The 7,172-nt window shown below is 48.3% G+C and overlaps 1 long non-coding RNA gene across 1 annotated transcript; it reads left to right on the top strand.

The window, feature by feature from the left end:
• The first annotated feature begins 6,105 nt into the window (after positions 1–6,105).
• Positions 6,106–6,422, top strand: LOC112842743 (uncharacterized). Its single transcript, XR_003214751.1, has 2 exons — positions 6,106–6,165; positions 6,294–6,422. It is a non-coding gene; the product is annotated as an uncharacterized LOC112842743 (long non-coding RNA).
• Positions 6,423–7,172: the final 750 nt, after the last annotated feature.

Below are 7,172 nucleotides of genomic sequence, written 5' to 3' on the forward strand. Positions count from 1 at the left end.
GTAGTCGCTCTGGAAAAAGTCCTCGCAGAAAAGCATGCAGGCTAAGCTCCTCACGGGCTGCTGCTGGGAACTCCGGGTAGCCACGACGAGCATGCAGCAACACGTCCGCTGCAAAGGTGCCCAGGCTCTCCCCCGGCCGACGGCTCCGGTTGGTCAGCTGCTCTCTGCTCTGATCAGTGGAGTGCCGCTGCCCGAATCGCCTCTCGAGTGCTATGGTGAGGGTCTGGAGCTCATGCTGCTCTGACGGGGCTAGGTCAAGGAGTACCTGCAGTGCATCTCCTTCCAATGCTAGCGCTAAGTGTGTAGCAGCCTCTTCGTCGCTCCAGCCATTATGCCTAGCGGCTAGCCGTACTTATGAGAGGTAGGGCTCTAGCGGGGTTAGCCCATTGTATTTCGGTACCTTAGCTGGCGTTGCAGGCGTCACTGCTCGCTGTCGGGGGCTCGGTGTGTCGGTCGACAGAGGCAGCCCATGAAGCATTGCCCTAGCATCTGTCGCGACGGGCACCCATCGGGGGACTTACATGGCTGCTCGCTTCCTCTCTCCTCGATCGCCAGCTTCCCAAGCAGCGGATGCTCTCCTCGACAGCTTGCTCCAGCCTCCGAATGTCTCTCCATTATGGCGAGGGTGAGCAATCCCACTTCTGACACCAGTGTGGCGAGCTCAGTCACGGAGGAGACAAAGGTTTCTTTGGGAGCACCCGTTTATTATTCTCTGCCAAGAACACTGCCGCTACCTCCCTCCTCAGCGCGGCAACAACACATAAACAACAAAAAAGGCGCTTTCTCACCGGAAAACAGTCGCCGAGAGAGCGCGTCACTCATCACCATGACAACAGTAAACAGAACTATAATAACAAAACCCCAAAACAGCCCTGACCCGCTACAATATTTACACACGAGACACCTGCAGAGCTCTGATGCTAAGCTAGCCACACAGCATGCTAACACTAAGCTAAAGCTAAGCTAGCCAAGAACCCAGAGTGACGTTAAAGCTGAGTAAACACTGACCCCAGACCAGCACCGTGATAAAGTGAGCTGCTGCTGCTGAACCTGAACAGGTAACACAGTGATGAGCAGTCAGGCTGCAGGTTTCTACCTGTTCATGTTTCTACAGTAGAATCACTTTGAAGTGTCTTTGTGCTGTTTCATCTTTGTGTTCATAAAGACTCAGAGAAACATCACGTGACCTCATCAGGATCTGTGCTGGTGTGTGGGGCTGTACCTCAGCTTTAGATTGTTACATGCTCATTTGTTCATTTTACACAGTAACATCAAAGTAATGTTATGAGGAGTAATGAAGTAACGTACTCCATTACTTTTAATTAAAGTGTTCTGTGTAATATGTGTAATAAAGACTGTTTTGAGTAATGACCAACACTGATCACAACAAAGAGGAAATGCCTCCAACATGCACAAACATCTGACCCACAACATGCAGTTAATGTGCACAAATGTCTTTGATATGCTGCTCAGTGATGGTGGTGACTGTCAGAGCAGAGCTACTGAGAATCAATAAGTAATATCAATGATGGAATCACTAAACTCTTATCATCCCTGTCAGTGTCATACATGTGCTGTATGTGATAAATGTAGAGGTGCTGGCTGTTCTCTCACTCTGCTGTTTAGCTGTAAAGGACGCCTCCCTGCCTTTGTCTCATTCATGACTTTTAATAGTCTCTTCTAACATGCAGAGATCTGCATGATCTGTTTCATAGAGTCTAACCAGCCTGTACAGGTAACAACAACAGTCACTGCATCACTGACACACAAACTTCATCTCTGTCAATAACAACATTCATACATGGAATAAAAACACATCAGTGGATCATTGCTGGAGCTGCCTGGACTTCAGTCTTCAGGATCTCAACCAACAGCATCGACATGCTGCTCCAGATGTTTGTGCTCCAGATGTCTGTGCTCCAGGTGTCTCTGCTCCAGGTGTCTGTGCTCCACATGTCTGTGCTCCACATGTCTGTGCTCCAGATGTTTGTGCTCCAGATGTCTGTGCTCCAGGTGTCTGTGCTCCAGATGTTTGTGCTCCAGATATTTGTGCTCCAGATGTTTGTGCTCCAGGTGTCTGTGCTCCAGGTGTCTGTGCTCCAGGCGTCTGTGCTCCAGGTTTCTGTGCTCCAGGTTTTTGTGCTCCAGGTTTCTGTGCTCCAGGTGTCTGTGCTCCAGGTGTCTGTGCTCCAGGTTTCTGTGCTCCAGGTGTCTGTGCTCCAGGTTTCTGTGCTCCAGGTTTTTGTGCTCCAGGTTTCTGTGCTCCAGATGTCTGTGCTCCAGATGTCTGTGCTCCAGGTTTCTGTGCTCCAGGTTTCTGTGCTCCAGATGTCTGTGCTCCAGATGTCTGTGCTCCAGATGTCTGTGCTCCAGATGTCTGTGCTCCAGGTTTCTGTGCTCCAGGTGTCTGTGCTCCAGGTGTCTGTGCTCCAGGTTTCTGTGCTCCAGGTGTCTGTGCTCCAGGTATCTGTGCTCCAGGTTTCTGTGCTCCAGGTGTCTGTGCTCCAGGTGTCTGTGCTCCAGGTGTCTGTGCTCCAGGTGTCTGTGCTCCAGGTTTCTGTGCTCTAGGTTTTTGTGCTCCAGGTTTCTGTGCTCCAGGTGTCTGTGCTCCAGGTTTCTGTGCTCCAGGTGTCTGTGTTCCAGGTGTCTGTCCTCTAGGTTTTTGTGCTCCAGGTTTCTGTGCTCCAGGTTTCTGTGCTCCAGGTGTCTGTGCTCCAGGTGTTTGTGCTCCAGGTGTCTGTGCTCCAGGTTTCTGCGCTCCAGATGTCTGTGCTCCAGATGTCTGTGCTCCAGATGTCTGTGCTCTAGGTTTTTGTGCTCCAGGTTTCTGTGCTCCAGGTGTCTGTGCTCCAGGTTTCTGTGCTCCAGGTTTCTGCGCTCCAGATGTCTGTGCTCCAGATGTCTGTGCTCCAGGTGTCTGTGCTCTAGGTTTTTGTGCTCCAGATGTCTGTGCTCCAGATGTCTGTGCTACAGATTTCTGTGCTACAGGTGTCTGTGCTCCAGGTGTCTGTGCTCCAGGATTCTGTGCTCCAGGTGTCTGTGCTCCAGGTGCCTGTGCTCCAGGTGTCTGTGCTCCAGGTGTTTGTGCTCCAGGTTTCTGTGCTCCAGGTGTCTGTGCTACAGATGTCTGTGCTCCAGGTTTTTGTGCTCCAGGTGTCTGTGCTCCAGGTGTCTGTGCTCCAGGTGTCTGTGCTACAGGTGTTTGTGCTCCAGGTGTCTGTGCTACAGGTGTCTGTGCTCCAGATGTCTGTGCTCCAGGTTTTTGTGCTCCAGGTTTCTGTGCTCCAGGTGTCTGTGCTACAGGTGTTTGTGCTCCAGGTGTCTGTGCTACAGGTGTCTGTGCTCCAGATGTCTGTGCTCCAGGTTTTTGTGCTCCAGGTTTCTGTGCTCCAGGTGTCTGTGCTCCAGGTTTTTGTGCTCCAGGTTTTTGTGCTCCAGGTTTCTGTGCTCCAGGTTTCTGTGCTCCAGGTGTCTGTGCTCCAGGTGTCTGTGCTACAGGTGTCTGTGCTCCAGGTGTCTGTGCTCCAGGTGTCTGTGCTCCAGATGTCTGTGCTCCAGGTGTTTGTGCTCCTGGTGGAAAGGCTCTCATTTTCCTCCTTGAAATAAGTGTTTATATTGTTGTTATATTGTTCACCCACTATTGATCATGTGACTCATCACATGACCAATGTTGAGCGTCTCTTTCCCTCTCAGGTTTAAATATCTGGGTCTCTCCACCGTTTTGGTTTTAGAACTGAAGCTTCTTGGATGAAACGTCTTCAAGAAACTTAAAGACGTCTCTTTTCTCTCCAAGCTCCTTAGATCACATGACCTGGATGATTGAGAACCTACAGACATATTGACCTGGTTTCTAGGTCACATGACAGGTCAGAGGTCAGCGACTTTAACTCAGTTACTCCTGTTAATGTGAACTCACTGAGTGTTTGTGGTTTACCTCTCAGACTGACTGAAGATGATGATGGAGGAAGAGGAGGACAGAGCAGAGTCTGCAGGGTCCAGCTGTCTGTCTGTGAGGAGTGACCGGTCCAAAGATCAACCTCCAGCCTTCAGTGCTGAACCTGGACCAACGAGGTCAGAGAGCTGAACTCACTGAGTAACAGAAATAATTCTGCACTGACATTATAATCAGTGTTGATTCTGGTTGATTTTCTGACTGTGTTTGTGAGCTGAGAGGAAATGAAAATGAGTTTGTAACAAACATCAGTTTTGTCCAGTTTTCCTGTAAAAAGCTGAACTCTAATCTAAGAGGATGTTACTGACAGGAAACAGCTGCATTATCTGCAGTCTGTGTGATCACAGCTGCTTCAATCATGTTTGTGTCTGCAGAGGTCAGAGGTCACAGTCTGCAGGGTCCAGCTGTCCGTCTGTGAGGAGTGACCGGTCCAAAGATCTACCTCCAGTCTTCAGTGCTGAACCTGGACCAACGAGGTCAGAGAGCTGTGATGACTCCTTTACATGTTTGTGTTTCCTGGATAAATCTGACCTGAAACATCCTCAGATTGTTACAAAGATTCATTAAAAAGAAAACAATGAAAGAGAAAAGATCCAAATGTTAGACTTGGTCATTTGCTGTTTGAGGACAGTGATGCTCATATCTGTGGGGAAAGTGTGACCTGAGTGGGTTCATGTTTGTCTTTAAAGAGCTGCTCTGATTCTCTTTGTGTCTGATCTGTGAAACAGTCTGAGAGGTCACAGAGACCCAGCAGCTAAAGCCTGGATCATACTGGCTGCTGTTACTCCATCAGGACAACACTGGACCACAGTGGTGTGGATGTAAATGGTAAATGGCCTGTATTTATATAGCGCTTTTCTAGTCCCTAAGGACCCCAAAGCGCTTTACATATCCAGTCATTCACCCATTCACACACACATTCACACACCGGTGATGGCAAGCTACATTGTAGCCACAGCCACCCTGGGGCGCACTGACAGAGGCGAGGCTGCCGGACACTGGCGCCACCGGGCCCTCTGACCACCACCAGTAGGCAAAGGGTGAAGTGTCTTGCCCAAGGACACAACGACCGAGACTGTCCGAGCTGGGGGCTCGAACTGGCAACCTTCCGATTACAAGGCGAACTCCCAACTCTTGAGCTACGATCGCCCCGTAGTGTAGTGGATAATCCCACCATACTGATGCTCAGAGTTAATCACAGGGAACAAAACCAGATGTGACCTTCAGATTGTGACCTTTGGAGTGGACGATGCAGATTTCAATAGAGAATAAATGTTGTTGTTTTCCAGCTGTAAAAAAAGAATAAAATTATCTGAACTTAAGAATTTATGATGCTGGAAAAAACATGGAGACTATAACACAACATTTCACTGTGTTCATAGAATGAATGTAAACCTGTCAGACATTCATTAAATATGCAAAATGTCCACAGAAACATCAGAGGGTCAGATGTGAAGCACTCAGTGATTTTGATCAAATGACTCATCAGTTATTGATCTGTACTACACTGATCTACCACGTTAGTAAAGCTGGTGTTCTGGTGGAGGGAGACCTTGGATCATGTTCTGGTGTTGGAGCAGTGATCTGCTGATGGTTCAGTTTAATGAGCTTCTTCAAAATCATCCCTGACATCACCACTGAAAGGACGTCCATAAACTTACTAAAAATGGCCCATTTTTTCATAATCTGAGAGTTTAAAGCTTGACAGACTTGATTCAGATGAAGTTATTTGAGCAGAAACTCCTGAACCTTTATCCTGTGTTGATCTAATCCTTCATGGTTCCTCCACAGAGTGGACCAGCAGAGCTCAGAGGTTCCCAGTGGTCAGTCTGCCCAGCAGCATCAAACACACCTGGACTCCATATTTATGGTCTGTACATGAACAACAACTACTGTTACATCTGTTCTGTCCACAGTCATCTCCATGCTGCTCTTTGTAGACCAGTGTCAGTGTGTCCAACATGGATCTGATGTTTGGCTCCATGATTTCAGTCTGATTGGCTCATTCATAAATATTCTGTTCCAGCTGGTGGAGGACAACATCATCACTTTTGTGAAGAACGAGCTGAAGAAGATCCAGAAGGTTCTGAGTCCAGATTACCCAGAATGCTTAGAGAGTCAGAGGAGCAGCAGCAGAGAGGCATTTGTGAAGATCACAGTGGACTTCCTGAGGAGAATGAAGCAGGAGGAGCTGGCTGACCGTCTGCAGAGCAGTAAGAGGATTTATCTAAAGATTTAAGCTGCTGGATAAATGAACATTTTCCAGAGATGGAAGATGGAGCAACATGTTTTAAAGATTAGTTCTTTTTGGAATTGAGTGTTTATTTTTCTTCTCATTCAGAACTTCAAGCTGCAGTTTGTCATCGTAACCTTAAATCTGCTCTGAAGAAGAAGTTCCAGTGTGTGTTTGAGGGCATCGCTAAAGCAGGAAGCCCAACCCTTCTGAATCAGATCTACACAGAGCTCTACATCACAGAGGGAGGGACTGCAGAGGTCAATGATGAACATGAGGTCAGACAGATTGAAACAGCATCCAGGAAACCAGACAGACCAGAAACAACCATCAGACAAGAAGACATCTTTAAAGCCTCACCTGGAAGAGATGAACCAATCAGAACAGTGCTGACAAAGGGAGTGGCTGGCATTGGGAAAACAGTCTTAACACAGAAATACAGCCTGGACTGGGCTGAAGACAAAGCCAACCAGGACATCCAGTTCATATTTCCATTCACTTTCAGAGAGCTGAATGTGCTGAAAGAGGAAAAGTTCAGCTTGGTGGGACTTGTTCATCACTTCTTTAATCAAACTAACCAATCAGGAATCTGCAGGCTTGAAGACTTCCAGGTTGTGTTCATACTTGATGGTCTGGATGAGTGTCGACTTCCTCTGGACTTCCACAAAACTACAATCCTGACTGACCCTAGAAAGTCCACCTCAGTGGATGTGCTGCTGATAAACCTCATCAGGGGGAAACTGCTTCCCTCTGCTCACCTCTGGATAACCACACGACCTGCAGCAGCCAATCAGATCCCTCCTGACTGTGTCGACATGGTGACAGAGGTCAGAGGGTTCACTGACCCACAGAAGGAGGAGTACTTCAGGAAGAGATTCAGAGATGAGGAGCAGGCCAGCAGGATCATCTCCCACATCAAGAAAGCTCGAAGCCTCCACATCATGTGCCACATCCCAGTCTTCTGCTGGATCACTGCTACAGTTCTGG

Source organism: Oreochromis niloticus, linkage group LG3 (genome assembly GCF_001858045.2).
Source record: "Oreochromis niloticus isolate F11D_XX linkage group LG3, O_niloticus_UMD_NMBU, whole genome shotgun sequence".
NCBI lineage: Eukaryota > Metazoa > Chordata > Actinopteri > Cichliformes > Cichlidae > Oreochromis > Oreochromis niloticus.